General features: G+C 35.4%; 1 long non-coding RNA gene and 1 pseudogene across 1 annotated transcript; both read right to left on the bottom strand.

Annotated features, from left to right (window-relative positions):
• Positions 1 to 3,597: 3,597 nt before the first annotated feature.
• The window catches only part of LOC105179282 (ubiquitin C-terminal hydrolase 13-like), a 217,139-nt pseudogene continuing 197,981 nt past the window's right edge, over positions 3,598 to 22,755 (bottom strand).
• LOC148784418 (uncharacterized) lies at positions 6,257 to 7,877 on the bottom strand. Its single transcript, XR_016063644.1, has 4 exons — positions 7,509 to 7,877; positions 6,584 to 6,655; positions 6,409 to 6,505; positions 6,257 to 6,289 (listed from the first exon to the last, which is right to left on the bottom strand). It is a non-coding gene; the product is annotated as an uncharacterized LOC148784418 (long non-coding RNA).

A 22,755-nucleotide genomic window follows, 5' to 3' on the forward strand; every position in this document is an offset into this window, starting at 1 on the left:
GAACTTCAGTGAAAACACTCTGGCATGGTGGGATAGGAACTATATCGAAGCTACTCTGAAGGTTAAAGATGAATGCAAATACGAGTATGTTGGATACAAACCTATTCAGATGAACATGGAGGATAAGAAGGATATGCAAATGATAATCAAAGTGTATATCAGTCTTGGAATCATTGAACCTGGAGTCTCTACCTATAGTAGTTCTGGATTTGTGGTAAGAAACTATGGTGAGATTAAGAGAGGTAAACCCAGGTTGGTTATTAACTATCAAAGCATTAATAAAATATTAGAATTTGATGGTTATTACATTTCTAGTAGAGAACACTTAATTGATTGCATTAAAAGGGCAAAAGTGTTTTCCAAATTCGATTGCAAATTTAGGTTTTATTAGATTAGGATGGAGAGTGAATCAAAGAAATTTACTGCATTCTAAAAAAAGGATTCGTGAGCTGAAATAGGATTGCAGTAACCTGCAAAAGCTTACTATACCACATGACGAGGATGAATTGGTAGTCTATACACATGCCAATGATTACAGATAGGCAGAACTGCTTATGAAGAAGACAACTACAAGAGAAGAACCTTGTAGATACACAGGAGGGTTGTTCTCAAAATAACAAGCAAAAGTTTGGCATATTAACGAGAAAGAATTTGTTGTGTTTTGGAATGCTTTTAAGAAATGCCTTTATTTTTACTTGCTAAATAATTTACTTTAAAATTAATAATACTAATGTTAAGGCTTTCTTAAAAAATAAATTAGAATCGAAAATAGAGAAAGCTCGTATTATCAGATGGAAAGTTGAATGCCAATATTATTGTTATAATATTGTCGTTATAAAATCTCATAAAAATGTTCTTGCAGATTTCCTGACGAGAGATGGAGGCAGTTGAAGCAAACTCCATCATGTTGAGACTCAGGCACCTTCGGGAAAACCTCGAGGAGCTTGATAAAAAATTCGGACAACTAGCGGTTAATGCCCAAGTTGCCGAAAAAATTCAAAGAGCTGATCTAGACACTTTCTAGGTCACAATAAGGAGTTCCTTCTTAGTATCCATCTTGCTATGGAACAATTTACGAGAACCAATTCGGAAGTCGTCACCTTCGGCGATGACTCACGAATTGAGGGAGCATGACCCAAAACATGCCTTTAGAGTACAGGGCTCTAGACCTATAGCGTCAGATTCAAGTACCGATTGCACGAGGCCATCACCACACTCTGGTGCAATGACAACAATTAAGTTACAGGAAGTGCAAACTCCTGTGAGTTCAAGTCAACCCGGCACCTCCGGGGTTAAGGAGGGAGGGATTAGCCTTAGGCCAATAATAGGCACCTCTAAGGCTAATACTAATGAATTGATATCTTTTTCTGCTTGGCAGGAATATCAGCAAAAGTGGGAATAATTAATTTCTCGTAAAGGAGTAAACCCAGGCAAGACCATTATCAAAACATCCGAAAAATATAACAGGGTCTGGATGTTAGAGGGATTGTAACCAGAAGATGTCCGAGAATGTTATGATTTTGGATCTCTTGCTTCAGTTCATACTATGTCACAAAGCTTTCCAGAGATTTCTAAACTTCCAGAGTGGATTAGTGGACCGGTCTTTGATTCATGGCAAAACAACCCCCACTTAAAGAGAGGCGATGTTTTGGAGTTAAAATTTGTATCAGTAGCTCCAGAAATTGTAGGAAAGGGGTCTCATCCAGCATTCCATTTTATGAAGCTGCAAAGGCTAGATATGGTAGTTTTCAACAAGATCAAATCTGTCTCAGGAGAAGCTCCCTTGGTATCAACCATTAATGAAGATAGTATCTCTACTAGGACAACTTAGAGATTATGGGTCTGTCTCACAGAGATGGACAAAGTCAAGTATCCATTCAAGATTTTCTCAAACAAAATGAATGGATCGTTCCTATTAAACTCGATGACAAGAAAGAGCATTGAGTTCGCAGAAAGCTTATTTGAAAAGAAGAGGATGTTAATCTGCGAAAATAAGCTGCCGACGAATGAAGCATCCAGATGAAGACGTGCAACATGTTGCAGGTTGGGCAATGGCATAATCATTTATGCCCTTGCTGTGAAAAACAAGAAAAGCCCTTGTTCGGGACAAAGTTCGGGTCACACAAATTAAACCCGAAGCAGACCAGGATAAAGGAAAAAGAAAATTTTTACAAAAAAGAAGTAAAAATAAAAAAATTTAAAAAGGCAAGGATAAGACTGTCGGTAGAAAACGACAAAGGCCAACAATCAGTAAAGCAAGAAAGCTAGCTGGAAAGCATGTGACCGACAAATCATTATCGCCAACAATTGGGAATCACGAGGAGATGACGAATGCAATGATGTCATCACAAGAACAAGTTTGGAGTCCGAATTTGATGTCCGAGAACGCCTATAAATAAAGATGCAATGAAGCAGAAGAAAAGCAATAGAAAACTTCTCCTACTATTCAAAGCATTTGAATACTGAGTCGTTTTAATCTTTTGCAGAGTTTTAATCTTTTAGTTTATGGAGTTTCCCTAACAAGTCAAGTCCTCTACACTATGTGAGGCTGAATAGTTGTCTCCTCTAACGGAGGAATAATATCTATGTAATATTCTCTATATTTCTTCAATAAATGTAACGCTTCTGTTCAACCGGTTTGTCCAAAATTCTATTAAGTTCCTCTATTGAAGTCCCTTTTACGCCCTAAGTTAGGAAATGAAATAGGGATGTGTTGTTTTGTTACTTAAGGAGCCAAGTGCTTGTGAACGATCTACTGTGGTAGTATGGTTGGAGGAAGTTCGTAAAACTGAGGACTTGGAAAATCCGAAAACAGAGCGGTCAAAGTAGGGTATGAATTTATGGGGTCTTAATTTATTTCGAAAGCATGTTGGGCCATTTTTAGAGCATTAAAATGGACTATTAGGCTTTATTATCAAAGGAGGGAAAAAGGATCATAAAATTGGCTCAAGGACCGAATCTAAGCAAAAGGGAAAGATATAGGACTAAAACTAATATTATCAAAGTTTAAGGACAAACGATTTTAAGGCATAAATAAAGGACTATTGGGATCTTTTTCCCTATCTATATATATTTCTATATATACAATTAAAAAAATGAACAATCTCCGTACAGTAATGTACATGAAGCCATGTATAATTAACAAATACAAGTACTATATATAACTCAGATAAAGAATCTAGAATACGATCCTCACTGTCCATTCTGAAGCAATGGATTGGTCATCCATGGCACAAATCTAGAACACCCACAATAACCTATTGGATTACATGTGAATCGACATGAAACCCTACATCAAGAGAAGCTCTCCAATATATGTACAAATATGTATGTTACATTCTCAACTTTGACAAATGTTTTACGGGGGAATGCAATTCACCCTCTGTGATATAGAAAATGAGACATTACCCTCTATGAAAAAAATATAGCAATTTACCCTCCTATACTTTTTAAAATGAAGCAATTTACCACCTTATATAGGGAGGTAAATTGCTTCATTTTGAAAAATATAGGGAGGTAAATTATTGTATTTTAAAAATTACAGGGAGGTAAATCGCTATTTATTTGTTTTTTTAACAAAAACCACCTAGAGCTGGGGGGAGCTTTTCGGAGTCCTCTGTCCTTCTATATTAAAATGTACAAAATTGTTACAGCGGGGAGAGCTACCTCCCTAGAATTCCTAACAAAGCCATAAATAAGGAGTACTACTCCCTTACAAATAGAGCAAAATTAAGCAAGGAGTACTACTCCATTACAACAAAAGACACAAACAAGTTTACTAGAAAAACTATGGCGAGAATCGCTATTTGTTTTTTCATAAGGGGGTGTTTTGCGATATCACAAGGGGTTGCTTGTATTTTTTCCTATATTTTACATATGAGTTTTCAAGATCTGGCTATGTAAGAACCCCACTGGCGGCCACACTCCTAATTGTATATCCTCAAAGGCTTGTTATGGGAGGTGCGATACTGAAAAGAAGAGGTCATTGCAGATCTTAGTTAGAACTATTCTTATAGAAAACACAAACATATGACTGCAACTACAGATATTAAACAAATATATGTCATGAATCTGTAAACTCAGTACGTTGCATGCCTTTTTTTTGTTTTTAGAGCAACTAAGTTTTCTTTTTGCACGTAAGGGTCAGGGCTCATAATATAGCAATCAACTTATTTGTTCAGTAGATAAATAAAAGGACATGTAGCATGAAGTGGAATTTTTACATAATATTTGGTTTCAATTTTGTTTCATCTCCGAGATAGGCCAAAACATGGACAATGTTTGCCTTTATTTGTTTTAAAAGTTTTGGTGGTGTTTTGAGATGTTTTCAAATAGTGTCTGATTTGATTTTTGTCAAAATAAGTCTACACTTATAGGCTCTACAACTAAATATATATAAAAAAGACATGATTTGACAATGAGCAGTAGTTTTTGTCTCCTACTAAACAACACCAAACATACCATACTTATTTTATATTATCTCCAAAAACAAATCCAAACATACACACTATGTCTAACACATACTTATTTATCTTTGTTTTTCTCTCTCTATCTCCACAAAACACATCAAAACAAGTTAAAAATGAAACCAAATATAGTGTTAGGTTTTCTGCAAAACTTTCGGCAAGATTATCAACATCTAGCAACAAAATCGAATTTATTAAAAAAAAAATGAAAATAAAACCAGGTATAGATTACCTGATTTGCTGCAGAAGCCTTCTAGGGATATTGTTAACGTGTTCCAGTCCAAGATATTGCTCCCAAGAAACACAAATACTGCTTCTTTGTAGAGTCAAAACATATTATGAAATTTAAGCGCATCTGCATATAAATATTGTCACAGAGTGTGTCAGTGTGAGAGAGTGAGTGAGACCTGGAAATGGCCGAACAAAGTATCTGAGTCCTCCAAGTATTCTTCTTGACTATGCGACACAAAAGCAAATCTCCACTGCATAAAATCGAGAAGATTCAAGCATAAAGTAGAAATTGTAGCATGCCTAATAACATAAGCATCATACCATCATCTTCATTTAAACGGATTGTAACAATTAGGCTCGGGCTGGAATACCTTCGAAAATTCCTCATCTCGTACTTGCAACTTGTTCTGCACACGAACCTTGATACGAGACAAAGTTTCACCATCATTAATCATCAATAAAAATGGCTCTACAAGAGTTTTAATTCACTGCCAGAAGCAAAATGAATATATAAGATTTAAAAGGAAGAAAATGAAAGAGATGCACTTGCAGTTGAAATAGAGAGGTGAAACGAGTACAAATATATGAGGAAAACTATGAAGTAATGAACTGAAAATACTACCGTCTGGTTTTGAGCATCCTCATGCATGAAGTGACACACATGAATCAAACATTTACTTGGGCCAAGAAATTTCTCTTCCTCTGGAACCTGCAATGAGAAATTATAAAAGTGGAGAAATTGTTGATATTAGAGTTGAATATATGGGGAAGCCAATTTTAAAGGAAAAAGTGTCGTAGCATGTCAAAGACATAGTACTAACATGGAAAGAAATTAGCAAGATATTTTTTGTTATGTGCATCACCTGAAAAATGAAAGCATTTATATACATAGACACACATATCTATCTCTAACAGACCTCCTCTGCTCGTAAAGTCCAACGATTGCCATTTATTGCTGCGATCTTATCACTGTTAGGATATATCTGTAGGAACTTAGAGTTTTAGCAACTTAAAAAAAATAAGCATAGAAGGCTAGACATAAAGAACTTCTAACATCCATTTGGAAACACAATATACAATTTACTAAGTGAAGACCACATGGGCAAAATATAAAAACCTAGCAAGTACTGAGACTCAACTTCCAAGTCAGAGTGCATATCTCCGACACGTCCAATTTGTGTGTAGCTAACCCATACAAGATTTTTCATTGTAAAATAAATTGAATTTAACTATTTAAGTTGGATTATTAAGTAAAATTTTAGAAGAATATTATTATGTTATTAATATTACGAAACTAATGAATGAAATAAAAAGAAGATGCAATAATTCAGGACCTTATAGATCTTTTGTGATAATACTTCCAGCAGCTTTAGCTCTGCATTTGGACGAGAAAGTTTCACCTGTTTAACATAAACATTGCAACAGTTAAAAATCATATAACGCTACGTTATACGAAAAATCTTAGAATTCTAGGAACACAAACACGCACACTCCCAGTAATAAATTGTCAGCTATATTACCTTGTCCTTGAGATGCTCAAGGACATCACCCACAGTGCTTTCCTTCGGCAGCCTAATACTGTGAGTTTCCAGCTATATATGGAAAACAAATAAGATATTTAATGATTGCTAAATATATAATAAATTTGCAAGTTTTGCATATGTATGCACTTGTATAGGAGCATAAAGTCCAATTATGAATGAATACTCACTTCAGAGTTTGCCGCATAGCTGAAAGCTAGTTTGAGGATTCTCAACTCTTGCAATTCTGGCAGAGGTATATCCACTACTTCAAAGTATATCAGAAAGCTGAACAAGAAAGTAATGCTTTGTTAGTTTCACACCCTCATCAAATGAACACCGACTTAGAGTTGTATGAATGTGTACTTGGTCGTAATGCAGCAACATCTCTAACAAGTTTTCTACTCCTCGATATCTTATAGGATGAAAGTGGATAACCTGTAGAATTACAAACCAAAAAAGTCAGGATATATTAGATGAAAGTTAGATGCATCACATCATTACTCTAACAAGAAGGTAGTTACAGGGAAAAAGAATACTTTTAGACTTAGAACCATTATTTTGGGGTCATTGAAAGGAAATAGATGTTATAAATGGGGTACATTGAGTAACTAATGGTGTCCAAGTATGCACACGCACATGCACATTAAGATAATGGGAATCAAGACCAGGTGCAAGAGAAAGAGCAAAAATTTTAAATAGTCGTGGAAGATAATATGATGAGATCACTCGATAATATTATACTTCGATATGATTCATTGTTTCTCGGAGGTGACAATATACAAATTTTATATTTTGTATATTTTTAAGAAAATATTAGCATCAAATACCAAAATACTTCAATAGGCAAAACCTTTTACAGTGAAACAAATAATACGGTTAGGAAAGCAATTAATTATGGTTTGTTCAAGCAATTAACATATACAATAGTCAATATGAGGCACAACATCGACTATGTGATAAAAGGGACCATTTCAAGGACGAGAAATGCAAAGATAGAAAATTAAAGAGAAGTCGAAGAGCAATAAAGCACACAAACATAGGCATCACACTAAGATAACAAGAAACAAGGAGCAAGAGAGGGAGAAATAGAAAGAGCGAGGAATTTCAATGAATCATGGAAGATAATATGATGAGATCTGTTGGGAATTTATCCATAAAGTGATGAACCCAAATAAAACAATAACTACAAAGATAATGGTGGGTTTGAAAACCCTCATACAATAATTTCAGATCAATGAATAAAGAAAGAATAACAGAAAAATAGCAATAGGAAAAGCAGTAAAGTAACCGGCCCAGGAGCCAGATCTGACAACCGAATGCCCAAGCGCCACCACCAGCCGGCAACCCTCATGGTTGCAAAAAACCCACAAAGCCACCAAGACACAAAGATCCACAAAGAGACCACTTAGGCTTCATTTAAAATCAATAAAAATTCCACTAAGAAATTTCTTTCACCCTCATAAAATATTTTGACAAAGTATTTCACAAAAAGGGGTTTTAGTTTTGTTGTTGTTCTATCTCTTTAAAACCATAGAAGACCATTATATATATACACCGATAGAACAGAGATAGAAAGATGTGAGATGATGAGATATTTTCAAGAGCATTGGAAACTTGAGAGGAACAAAAACAATGATAGAAAGGAGGGAGAGGAAGAGGCATCGGCAGAATAGTTGAAGAATAGGGTTAAGTAGAGATTTACGATTAAGTAGAAGAAGGGTTGGGTCCGGTAATGGGCCGGGCAGCAAGTGGGCTGCCATCCAAGTTTGAGGGGGGGGGCATGGGCCAAAAAATCCAACAACATCATTGGATAATATAACATTATACTCCAGAATGAATCATGCTTTCTTTGAGAGACAATGCACATGTTTTATATTTTCTATAATTTTAAATGAATAATTGCATCAGATATCCAAATACATCAATAGGTAAAACTTTTTTATGAAACAAATAATATGGGCTAGGAAAGTAATTTAACTACGCTATCTTTAGGTAGCTTATACAATAATCAATATGCAACACATCACTGAGCATGTGATAAAAGGGACTATCTCAAGGAGGAGAAACACGTAGAGAAAAATAAAATATAAGTTCGAGAGCATGCAAGAACACAAATGTCTAATATGGCAGTGCAATAAATGGGTTGTTCATCTTAACAAATTTGCAGCATAGGGTGCTTGCAATACGAGTCTCATCTATGTTAGCCGTCTTATTGCTATTTTTAAGTATAAAATTCAAGTAAAAATATAATGATTCATTTTCTAGGCGCGAGATATTGGATAAGCATGAACTCGAGAGAGCTAGAGATATGGTTTTCAGTCAAATGCAAAGCTACTATATGAAGTCTAAAAAATTATAAATAACTATTGATATTACACTACAAAGGGAACCTATAGAAGAGAATTTGAGTGGGAAGTAACTATTTGAAAGAATAACAAGGACAACATCTAGTAGAGATATACTCTCAAGGTTAGAAGGAAGCACGCACGTGCATGCTCATCTGCACATTGGTCCAGATGGAGGAACGTAGAAAGTGAGTTTTGACATAAATGCGCATCGGCATCTACATTGGGAGAGAGGAAGACACGAAGTGAGCTTGACGTAAATGCTTATCCGCAGCTAGGTCTGGAGGGAGGAACCTGAGCTTGTTGTAAATGCTCATCCACATCTAGATTTGGAGGGAGGAAGACATGGAGTAAGTGTGACGTGCATGCTCATCCGCATCTAAGTTCAGGGGGAGGAAGGTTAGAAAAAAGTGAGCTTGTTTGCATGGTAATCCGCGTCTAGGTCTAAATGGTGTAAGGGTACGTACATGCTCATTCGCGTCGAACTCCGGAGGGAGGAAATTGAAAAAGTAGTGAGCATGATGTGCATGCTCTCCCATGTTTAGGTTTGGAGGGAGGAAGGTTGAGAAAGCAGTCAGCTTGACTTGCATGCTCATCCATGTCTCGATACGGAGGGAGGAAAGTACAAGAGGTTTCATATTTCTCTACATTTGACTAACCAAAAAATTGCAATAAAAGTTGAAATTTGTACATGGCTTTCAGTCTCATCAAAAGAAACCTCCTTCAAAAGATATTTTGGTTCAAGGTCAGAGAATAACTAGGAAACACCCAACACATTTAAAATATTCCTCCAACACAAGTGTTGAAGTTGATCATCTCCATTTGCAACAGTAATCTAAGTAGCAATAGCAGCTAAACTGGCAACAGCAGCAACTTGAGGACGTAGATGCAGACATTGGCATTTTGGATTTTGGATGAGACGTTTTAATTAAATCGCATTTGGGAAACACGCCTTCTTTATTTGGTTTGTTCTGTTACTTATGTGGCCTGCCTTGTCATTTATTCGAATTGTCATTGGGCCAGCTCATTGCTCGTAGGGTTAGTTTGTTACATTGGCAGTTAGCTTACGTGGACGATATATATATAAGTCAAGAGAGTCATCGTTTTTATTGTAACAGAAAATTTACAGAGACAGTCTGCAGAAATGAAGAACTCCTCTTCCTCCAAAATTACTTTTGCCCTGTTTATCTTCCTCGATATGCAATTAAACATGGTATCAGAGCCTTCTGTATGAAGGTCTATGGGATACGCATCACTTACCCACACTTATTAGGTGAGCTATGGCAGATTTGAATAAAAGTGGCAGAACAGCTGGAATGCGAGGCACTATACATCCATCTGTCAGAAAATTGAAGTTTGGCGTTATCCTCTTCTCTGTTGGATAGTTCAAACTTTCTGACATGGAATCGTGCCGTTTATGTAGCTCTAGGAACGAAAATGAAGCTTGGATTCATTGACGGCACGTTCCCTAGGCTGGCGGTAGGATCAACAAATTTTGAGCAATGGCATCTAGTAGACCTGATGGTTACCTCCTTGCAGTGGAATTCTATCTCAAAGGAGATTGTTGAATCCTTTATGTATGTTACTTCTTCTCAAGAACTCTGGTTAGAAATACAAGGTCGATATGGCAGGAGCAATAGACCGATGATATATCAAATTCAGCACGAGATTTCGTCCATCGCACAACTTGATTTGTCCTAAACAGCCTACATAACCAAGCTGAAGAAATATTGGGAGGAGCAGCTGGTTTTAGCACCTAATCCAAGGTGCACTTGTGGTTGTTGTACTTATGGAGTGAACAAAGCGATCGAAATGAACATATGCAACTAATGCAATTTCTTTTGGGGTTACACGAGACTTTTGACAACGAGAGAAGTCAAGTATTAATGCAGGATCCTTTGCCTACTATGGAACGGATGTTTTTCATGCTTTTCACAGTGGAAAAACAGAGGCAAATACACATAGAGACGGCTGCAACTCCTCACCACATGTCCTATCATTTCAAATCTAAGGACAATAAGAGGGATGGAGGTGATAGATTCCAGAATAAAAGAAGACCTTATGTAGACAAATCGAACATAACTTACACGCATTGTCACAGACTGGACATGCAATAGATACTTGCTTTCAAATTTACGGTGTACCAGACTGGTACAAAACCATGGGTGATAAGAGGAAAAAGGTGGTGAGTGGCAAGTCCTTCGCAGCTGCTGCAATTGCTGAGAAACCAACGTCTACAGATACCTCTGATACTAATCAATTGACTGAGATGATGGCAGATCTCATTAAATGTTTCTAGACCTTCAGGGATTGACTTGGACTATTGGATTATAAACACTGGAGCTACGAACCATATTTGTGCTAACCTTCAACTATTTCACTCATTCACAACTCCTGCACAACCTATACACATACACATACCAGATGGCACTTACAAAGCTGCTACGTATATTGGCATAGCTTGTTTAAATGAGCTTCTCACTTTTACTCATGTCCTATGTCTTCCCTCTTTCTCTGTGAACCTATTATCCGTCTGTCATCTTTGTCATGATATTTATTATATTTTTTAATTTACTGATTCTAAGTGTCTCTTGAAGGACCAAGCAAATAAAGCCACTCTATTTCAGGCAAATAGATCCAGGAACTTATACACTGTTAGACAGATTTCATGCAGTATTCCTCCGACCTCTGTACTCAGTAACACCTCTTCCAATTCTACTGATTTTCACTTTAACACTCAAATTTGGCATCATAGATTGGGGCACATTCCCTTGCTTGTAATGAAGCATATTCAACTACCTAATTGTTCTACCATTATTCCTATTGATCCATGTGATATTTGCCATAAAGCCAAGCAGTGTAGAACTTCTTTGAATCTGAGTAAATCACAATCCAAGGCTCCTTTTGATCTGGTTCACTTAGATATTTGGGGATCATACACTACTTATACAATCTCAAACTGCAGCTACATTTTAACTATCCTAGATGACAATTCCCATTCTCTTTGGACTTACCTCTTGGAAAAAAAAATCCCAAGTCATTTCTGTCCTAAGTTCGTCCTTCTCTATGGTTAAAACTCAACAATCTAGGAATATTAAAGTGATTAGAATAGATAATGATTCTGAATTCTTGAACAAAGATTGTCTATTGTTTTGTCAAGAGATGGGCATTATACATCATACCACTTGTGCCTACACTCCTCAACAAAACGGTAGAACAGAACGGAAATACAAATAACTCCTAGATGTAGCTAGAGCTTTGTTACTTCAAGCCCCATTGCCCCTTAAATTCTGGGGCGATTCAATTCTTACTGCCACCTAGTTGATAAATAGAACACCTTCAAAGATTCTTCAATGCAAAACTCCTTTTGAAAAACTAACTGGTAATCCTCCCACATATCACCATCTTCGTATTTTCGGCAGCCTATGTTATGCCACAAATATTGAGCCCCATAGGAGTAAATTTCACCCGAGAGCCTTCAAGTGCATTCTCTTGGGATATCCCATGACCCAAAAAGGATATATATTGTTTGACATAGATAACAATCGTGTCATTGTGTCGAGAGACGTTTAGTTCTATGAAAAGGAGTTTCCATACTCTGTTCTTGTTACACAGAGCACACATTCATGTCCCCTTCCTATGTTATCTCCTTCCGCTGATGATTTTGTTTCTATTCCTGATACTGAGTCTGCCTCAATTCCTACTTTTGAGCCAACTTTGCCTACTCCAGCTTCTTCCGCTACTCCAGTGCCATTACCCAGAAGTTCTACTAGAATTTCTTAACATCCTACTTGGTTGAACGATTTTATTTGCTCTACTCAACACTCATCCTCGTTTCTTACACACACCTCTGCATACAAATCATTTGTAGCTTCTTTGTTTATTTTGCAGGAGCCCAACTCTTTTTCTGAAGCCGTTCAGCACAAGGAGTGGAGAGAGGCCATGGATGCGGAGCTAAAGGCCTTAGAAGCCAACCATACCTGGAAAGTCGCCCCTTTGCCGCCAGGTAAATGCACCATCGGCTGTAAGTGGGTTTTCAAAACTAAGCTACGTGCAGATGGATCATTCGAGAGGTACAAAGCACGCCTGGTAGCTAAGAGCGTCAACTAGATTGAGGGCATCGACTATATAGATAGTTTTTCGCCAGTGGCGAAGTCTGTGATTGTGCGTAGTTTTCTTGCCATTGCCGCTGCTCATGCTTGGCCTATTCAGAAGTTAGACATTAACAACGCATTTCTACACGGTTATCTTGAGGAAGACTTATTCATGTTGCCCCTTAAAGGATATGATGTTCCACCCAACTTGGTGTGCAAATTACAGCGATCTTTATACAGCCTAAAGCAGGCTTCGCGCTAGTCGAATGCAGTGTTCACTTTGAAGCTTGTTGCTTATGGATTCGCTCAATCTGTCCATGATCACTGCTTATTTGTGAAGCCTTCATGCTCGAGTCTTAGGGCTTTACTCGTCTATGTAGACGATATTCTCATCACAGGTCCCTTTGTTGATGATATTGATCAGGTTAAGCGGTATCTTCGCAAATTGTTCAGTATTAAAGACATGGGAGATGCGAGCTACTTTCTCGGACATGAAATCGCTTGTAGTGCTTCAGGTCTTTATGTGGCACAGCGAAATATGTGATGGACACTATCAAGGACACTAGGTTGGCTCAAGCAAAAACTGCGTCTAGTCCATTTCCCTCTGGTTTGAAGCTGGCTGCTAGCTCTGGTTCCATTTTCTCGCGTCCTGATTCTTATCGAAGATTGGTTGGCCGATTACTTTATCTTGGCTACACGCGACCGAATATTTCCTACTCAGTACAACAACTTAATCAGTACATAAATCAACCTTGTGACTCGCATTGGAAGGTATCGTTGCATGTGGTACGTTATCTCAAGGGCTCTCCCTCCAAAGGACTGTATTTTCCAGCTAGTAATTCCTTGGCTCTTCATGCATTATGTAATGCCGATTGGGCGTCTTGCCCGAACTCTAGGCGTTCTCTTATTGTATCTTCCTCGGTGATGCATTGGTGTCGTGGAAAACCAAGAAGTAGTCCACCGCTTCTCGTTCCACTGCAGAGTCTCAATATAGGAGTTTGGCTTCCAGTGTTTGTGAACTTTGTTAGATATCATACATTCTCTCTGATTTCAACATTCCTATCTCATTGCCTATTGATTTGTTTTGTGATAATAAGGCCGCGTTACATATTCTAGCTAACCTAGTCTTTCACGAGCGTACGAAGCACATCGAATTAGACTGTCATCTCGTTCGAAATGCCTTCGAGGATGGTTTTATTTCTCCTTCCTTTGTTCCTGGTTTTATGCGATTGGCTGATGTATTTACGAAGGCTTGGCCCTTGAAGATGTTCATTTCTCTTACCTCCAAGTTGGGCCTGGTGTCTCTCAATCCCCATCCCACTTGTGGGGGGGGGGGCTGTTGAAGTTGATCATCTCCATTTGCAGCAGCAATCTGAGCAGCAACAGCAGCTAAACCAAGAACAGCAGTAGCTTGAGGAAGTAGACGCAGACATTGGCATTTTGGATACTGGATGAGACGTTTTAATTAAATCGCATTTGGGAAACATGTCTTCTTTATTTTATTCGTTCTGTTACTTATGCGGCCTGCCTTGTCATTTATTCGAATTGTCATTGGGCCAACTCATTGCCATATGGTTAGTTTGTTACATTGGTAGTTAGCTTACGTGGATGGTATATATATAAGTCAGGGGAGTCATCGTTTTTATTATAATAGAAATTTTACAGAGATAGACTGCAGAAATGAAGAACTCCTCTTCCTCTAAAATTGTTTTTGCCATGTTTGTCTTCCTCGATAGGCAATTCAACAACAAGCAACCAGTGGAACAGAAGAAGAGGATTGGACATCTTCTGACTGATGTGTTTACATTAAAGAAAAGCTCAAATATGAAGAACTGCTAGTTGAGAAAGAGGCAATTTCGAAAAATATTAATGAGCTATCGAAATGAACTATATGCGGAAAAGGTCCAAGTTAGACCAATATGTATTATGTTTGATACTTTAGGAAAAGATATTCCTACAATCTAGCAACACGATCAACATAAGAATGAAATATGACATGTGAAACATATATCTTGTAACTACAATATAGTGATTCTACCTAAGGTGCAAATGCATATAGATAGATATTACTAATTAATATGAACACAATATTTATGAAAATGTACTTGAAGGCTATGCTGGTATTCAAGGAATGATGGAATATCCGGGCAACGAAATAGCTTCCTAGTTTGAGCAGGCAGTAACTTTTAATACCAAACAATGTCCCCATTCTCTAGCTGCAATAAAAGAAACCGGAAAGTTATCAAAATACAATCTTTGTCCTGAGAAATACTTGTGCATGTGATTTCATATACCTGGTTATATGTAAATGTAAGTCCCGTGTCAATGTACACACACATGACTGTGGGCAGAAACTTTATCTCCTGAGAAGCAAAAAACACAAGATATCTTCACCGTTTAAAATATATTTGGACATTTTGTGAAAGATATCTTCAACATTTAAACGGTATATATGCATTTTATGAAAGATATCTTCACCATTTAAAATGGATATGTGCATTGTATTCCATATGCATAGCAATTTTAAAGTCCTTGTAAAGAAATTACATGTAACATGAGTTATGTTCATCTCCATGACATTTGACAGATGCAATAATAGCTCCATTTAATGAAAACAGTTGCATGTGGGTTTCATTTTAAGTTGCAGCTAACAACAATCTATTAGGTTTGTTACCAAGATTTAGAAATAAGCAAATACTATCGCTTCCATTTATATATTGGAACAAACCTCGAAAAATTCTATCTCTTCATCAGGAGCATAGCCTGCAAGTTGATTTAACTTCTCTAGAATATTTGATGGCTTGTCATAGCTCTTGACAAAAAGTCTTCCAACATATCTGGTATGCAATGAGAATAGATTAAAGGCCAATACCATTCTTTTATCTTTACTTTTCAGGGAATTACTCGTGTCTATCTTTTCTATAGATATTTTCTACATATAGAACCTCATGGGAAACAAGGGAACAAGAAAAATACCTTAACTCCCCTTTCTCAGGCTCATAAAGCTTAAAGAACAGTAAAATGTCATCGCTTTCTTTATCAGGGAGTGGGATGGCGCGCAAATTCTTAATCATAGTACAAAAATTTAATAAGACGAATGATGAAAAGAAAGGCCTTCAAAGCTCATTTACTGAATACATTTGGAATTATCATGAATTACCTGTGCACGCTCTATTTGTCATCATTGGGATTGTTACTTGATAACCTTTTTAAATGGTTGACCTACAATCATATAACAATCTGAAATGTTTCATACAATCATATGGCTTTGATTCAAAAAGTTAAGTGTCTTCAATTTAGTACCCATATTAGTAAGTCCGAAGTGTAAACGGTGTCGATCAAGAACAAAAGCAGAGCCAATCAACAAACTCTAATCACGCCTTCCACATATGATTCTACTTGCATGTTTTCTCTTTTTTTTTAATACTTATATATTTTAGTTTTATAGACATTTTATATAAATGGGATGATTATAAAATCCTTCATTAAAATTTGATGTAATTATACATAAACTGTTTGTAGTTTGAAAAATTATATTTAGTAACAATATCTTTTTTTTTTCATTCAATAATTTAATCCCTCTATTAGTCAAAATTTATAGAATATTCTTATATATTAGTAAAAGATATTGGAATGGAAAACTATATTTATCCGCGAATGACTTACTCCTTATTGGAGGTCAAATAAATTTTTTCTAGCAAAACAACCTTTATAAGGGTGAAGATATACCTCCTCACATGCATTAGCGTGCGTGAAGACGTATAAGAGCAATTTAAATAGAAAAAAATTATTTGACCTACAATACCTCAGTAATAAGTCAATCAAAGGTAAATTTGGATTTTCATTCAATTTTGTTTTGCTAATATCAGCATATTTGGTGAATTTTGACTAACAGGAAGAACTATTTATTAGATGAAAATAAAATCAGATGTACTGGATGTAATTTTTCAAATCACATAAAGTCTAAGTATAATTATACTGAACTTAAAGAAAAGGCGGTCTAATTATCCCTAAATAAATACATATTTAATACTATAATGTAAAATATATTAGAATTGCGTTCAATGAATGTCTTATTTTTTGAATTCTATTAAATAATCTGATAATTTAACTTATATATTTGCAAAAGTTATGATTAATAAATGATTTAGTATTTTTTATGTTGTTCTATACATTATGATATAATACTACTTATTTTACATAATTAACAAAATAATAATTTAAATTGCTATAGCAGTATCATAATTATTTCATAATCAGTTTGATTTTATTTTTAGAAAATTATGTTTTCAATTACATATATATTTATATTATTAAACAATTTTGTTATATAATTAATTCAGAACAAAAAACATAATGTAAGATAATATTCTTTATAGTAATGAAAAATTCCAAGAAATACTGAATATTTTTTATGTGTTTTATACATTATTAATGAAATATGTAAATTAACAAGTTATGTATAAATATTTACATAATTTAATTTGTATCTTTACACATCTTTGGTTAAAATTAAAATACTAACAAAATTATGAGTGTGTTTTTGTTTTTTAGACATTATTTGAAGAACATGTAAGATATTTTAAAAACAAGATAGGTGAAGTTAACCTTTTCTTAAAGAGCTTATAAGATTCAAAACATCTTACCTAGGATCTCATGAGCTCTTCAAAAAGAAAAAAGAATATTATTAAATGGTTCTCAACAGCTTATGGGGTTCTAAACATCTTATAAAATGTTTCGATCATGTTCTTATAAGCTTAGCCAAACACCCTGTTATTCTTTTTATATATATTTTGCAGTAAAATTTTTTCTTCGTGTAAGAGAGGTTGAAGAGGGAGCAAAAAGAGAAAGAACTAAAGAAGAAAAAAAAAAGCGGAAGCTAATATGTACATGCTTGTAAATGTAAATTATATTGACATTTCTTCTACATAGTTGTTGTTGTTGTTACTTGTATTATGTCGGGAAAATAGCATGTTTCGCCCAGTAAGTTAGTATTTTTAACCATTTAGCGTTCTACTATTCCTTAAATATCTATAATGTAATTAAAGTTGTACTATGACACTTGTACTACGTTGGGAAAATAATATTTTTTGTATCGTAATTTAGGGTCTTTCTACTTTTTGTCCCATTGGTTATGGAATTCTCACTTTTGTCCCTGTAGCTTATAAAAAGTAACACATTTGGTCTCATTACGCCTTTCTGTTAGATATTTTAACAAAATCACGTCGTTGTTGGGCCTTTACACTTTTGGTCCTTTGGTTACATGACTCTCGCTTTAGTTTGAACTTAAAAATACAGCACTTTTGTTCCCACAACACTTAACTATCATGTAGTTTTTTTTTGTTAATTATCTAATAAAAATGTGTCATGAGACTAAAAGTGCTAAGTTTTGAAAGTTAGTAACCAAAAGTGATAGTCCCATAGCCAATGGGACCAAAAGTGGACGGCTTTATTTTATGGGAAGAAAAATGTTATTTTCCCATACTTGTACTATGTTCATATAAGCTAAAATAGAAGATGATTGACAGGAAGAGATTGCCAGAAAATTTCTTCTACCAGTGTACTTCCAGCGTTTCTGGCAATGGGGAAAGCGCCAAAATAAACTCATCGTCCTAATCGGCCATTGACACTCATAGAGGAGTCCTACACCGCAAACATCTTATGCTTCTTAATTATATTTTTTATCACTTTTGCCAGATCATTATGCGGTTTTTCCTGATTGTGTTCACATTGGATTTTCTACTCCTGTTGCATCTTCTATTTAGTTTCATATATATATTTTGACGTGTATAAAATCTTTTTTCAAGATAAAATTAATAACATAATCTTTATATACGTGATGTATATATATATATGAAATAAAATAGAAGATGCAACAAGAATTATAATAGAAAATGTAGTTCGAGTCGTGTTGGGTAATATATAGCATTGGCATCTTGTTTTCTATTTTCTTTTGGGTAATTGTAAGGGTATGAGTTCGACAAAATTTTAAGACTCAAACTCAAGTTCGGGCTCGACATAACTTGAAAACGAAAAACTAAGTTCGTATTCAATGTTATTTATTAAGAAGATTTAAAATTTTGATTGGGAAGATAACTTTAAAACATTAATGTATTTAAGAATATTTATTAAACATATTACACAAACAAAAGAAAGATTTACCTTATGTTTAATCATAAAAATATTTTTATATATATACATTTTTTTAATCAAAAGTAGTTAATAAATTATGAAAGTATAATGGAAATTATAAATTATGAAAGTATAATGGCAAAACAAAATTATCTATTTGTATAATTTTAAATTCTAAGAGTTTGATGAATTTTTAGGTTATTATTACAATATAAAAAGCTTAGGGTGAATTATATTTTGCTATTGGAACTACACCCTTTTTTACACTTTGCTATAGAAATTATTTTTTGTGTCAACTTACCATATCAACTTTGCAAAATTGGTACTTTGCCATATATGATCGTCCTTTTATTGATTTTATGCCGAAAGAACATTACATGTTGTGCATATATGAAAAATATCACATCACATAACCCTTAAACATCACATGCACACTGGATGTGATGTTTTTTCGATAAAACTTGGTTGAGAAATAGTTATAAATGGAAAAGTGTAAAATTTTGTAAAGTTAAGATGGTAAATTGACACAAAAAAATTTTAGATGCCAATGTATAAAACGGTCATAGTGCGGATGACAAAATATAAGTAATCCAAAAGCTTATTATGTCTAACACTGTAATGTCATACAACCTCAAGCATCATATTTATCCAAATAATTTAAGAACTTATTTTTAAAATAAGAATAAATATCTATAAAATCTTAAAATATCCTATAAGATCTAGAAGCATAAGATGTTTCAATTAAACTTAGCCAAACATCCTCTAAGTTTCTTTTATAAAAGTAAAAATGACTTGAGCTGATTTTTTTGTCAAACCTTAAGATGCTGGAAATATCTTTGTCATCAATGTTGCACAGTGTTTTATCCTTGTCACTTTCACGTGTGTACACCAGCATATAGGCATTAGACTGCCCTGTAAACTTGAGGGGGGCATTATCTGGATTTGTCGTCATTACATGCTGTCAAGACATAAATGAAAAGGTAAGAAAGTATCAACAAGTTTTAAGAAAAGTAGAAAAAATAAAAGGAAAACTTACTTCTTCTTTACCTCCATAAAGCTCGTCTGAAGCCTTTATTATGTCTTCTTTTGTCACTCGTTCATCGTCGAATTTATACCTGAAACCATTCAGAATGATTTTCTTTATGTAGTTTGCAACGAGAGATCTACATGTAATCTATTGCTAAAAGTAGAAAATTTGCATTTTAACATCTCGAGAAAATAGCATTTTTGGTCCTATATGTTTGGGCCTTTTACAAATAGTCCCCTTTCAAACTTTTCTCATTTTTAGTCCTCATCATACTTTTTCGTTCAATAATTAATAGAGCTGTTAGAAGGTTTTTAAGGGGGATTATGACGGTTCCATTAATTATTGGATGAAAAATGTACATAAGGACTAAAATTGAGAAAATTTTCAACTTATGGGATACAATATAAGAAAATCGTAATAAATGGGACTAAAGTGAAAAAGGCCCTAACATATGGGACCAAAAATGCAATTTTTTCTTACGTCTCACAATTTACTCTTTGGCAATATCTTGTCCCATTGTTTTCGAAATCACCATATTGCATTCCATAACTCCAAAAAGTTTTCAATTTGCATGCCAAGCCTTAATTCTATTAAATTTATTTCATAAAAAAATTAATAGTGTACCAAAATCTCAAACAGGCTAACTTATAGGACGTGAAATCAATTTTTTCCTAAAAAGCATTAGTTAATGGCCTAATAATAAAATAGTGTGTCAAATGAAGCTAGTTAAGTTTAAGCCTCTCAGACTATACAAAGCTAAAGAACATTTACAAATATAGAAATGAATTTTTTTATGGATTAAATTCCATAACTAACTCAATACCACTGGTTGGATAGAGTTGGCCTTATGAAAGCATAATAGTGTCCGGCGTGCACCCACCACTACGGACCAAAACATTGCAAAGAATGAAAATAGTCAGAATGAAATGTAACTAAAGTTTTGCAAGTGTGAAGAATAAGAAAATTTAGAGATGTTGCAATTTGAATAAGAAAATAATCCCAATGGTCAATTTTCGCTGGAATAATTTTTTTGTCCTATATTTTTTGAATTTTGGCATTATCTTTATCTTACTGGACTTGCAAAATAGGTCCTATGGCTTTCTACTTTTATTACAAATTTGGTCCATACCAGTGGGAGCCAAAGTATTGTTTGAAACCTAGATGAATGGAGGTCGTCTGTACCCAAACATTGGCCTAAGATGCAAACCCCTGTGGAGAAGCTCTGAGACCCCAATGTTGATCTTTAAAGCAGATGTACATTGACGTAATCCTTCGGTCCCCTCATCCGTCCTTCGACCTGTTTATGACAAACTCTAAATGGGCTTAAGAAGACCATTTCATGAGTTGATAAAATAGTTGAACCGATACGAGATAATGATTGAAGAATCTGCACCGTCAGTATTGAATTTGGAGGCTTCAACCTCAAAATCGAAAGGCAAGGGAGACAGACGCCAAATGACAAAGAAGGATGAAGCTATGTCAGCCATTGCAAGCATTTTCAGCGCTCCTGTCGCCTTGATGGGCGAGGGTAGAAGGAAAATGGAATAATGGTTTGGCAGTAAAAATTTACTTATGATGTTTGCATAAAATTGCCAAAAGTCATTAGACAAGGGAGTGTCGTGAACTCCCCTTCACCCAACTATGGCATTTGTTAAGAAAACATGATTATTATTCTTATTCCCAAGTGTTGGACACTTGCTCTCGAAATGCATTTTCACAAATGATTTGGAAAACAATTATAATTGAAAAACAACACTTGATTGTTGGGTATGCTACCTAGCATAGCCGCACCATTAGTCACCGTAGAGGATAACAACTGGGCTACGCACAAGATAAAAGGCCTGAGATCTCATCACAAGCCCAAGGAAAAAATCTTAGACACCATCATCGGCTTTGAGTGACGATAGGAAGATGTAATATGCGGTTGGACCGCAGGAAATAGGCAGAAACAAAAAGTAGTCCTATAAGACCTAGCCGATATCGCAGATTGCTCATAATCAATTTAATATGGAAACATGAGTAATAGGCTTTAAGGTCAAGTGGGAGATTACTGGGATGGGTGACCAAAAGCCAATTGAATTGGTTGTTTTGAGAATTATTGAAGTAATCTTTATTTAAGCAATGTTTTCCCGACGAATATGATAGGTATTCTTCTTTGGCACACGTATCTATTGTGCTTACCAAATTACATCAAGCATTGGTTTGACATCACAACAGATCCCCACTGACCACTTTAACAACCACGCAACAGTTGGACTGCGGATTGGATGGCGGTCATGAAACCAACTGCCAAGGGTTGGGTTTGAAATGTTCCAAGTCGAGGGCCTCGAGACTGGGCATCGAGAGTCCTACTGAGACTTGCATTAAGAGTCGCATTCATTTGATGAGTGTCGTGTTTCATCGGCGACAAATGTGGGATGTTTATGCGATCTTAGTTGGTCGATTGACAAGGTGTGGAATCGATTGAATTGACTCGTGGGGATCATTATAAGGTAGCCTTAAAGGCTTGGTCGGTAATAGTCGAATCCCCGACTTTGATAGTAAGAGCGTAGTCCTCATACATGAGAATCATGACAGTCACGTGCATGCGATGATTGTATCTTAGATTTCTTTGAGAAGTGATCGTGTCTCAAATATGGTCATCATAAGCCTTGTCTAGTGCAGTCAATGTATGTAGTGAGGACAATGAGTTCCTTAGAACAGGATCCGTTCCCTGTCAAAATGTGACAGAGGTATTTCCTATGCACTTGGAGATGTGTCTACACTGTACAAAGCTGTGGCTGCAGTCGTTGATCGAATAGGAAAAAGAGGTTACTATGTCGAGCAATTTGACATAATGCGATCTCAAGTAATAAGCATAGACACCTAGTATAGGATGGGAACCGGCACCCAATTTCATGCCCTAGACTAAGGCCATGAGATGGTAAATGGAAGGAC

The sequence above is a fragment of the Sesamum indicum genome, linkage group LG13, assembly GCF_026168435.1.
Source record: "Sesamum indicum cultivar Baizhima isolate 11 linkage group LG13, ASM2616843v1, whole genome shotgun sequence".
Taxonomy (NCBI): domain Eukaryota; kingdom Viridiplantae; phylum Streptophyta; class Magnoliopsida; order Lamiales; family Pedaliaceae; genus Sesamum; species Sesamum indicum.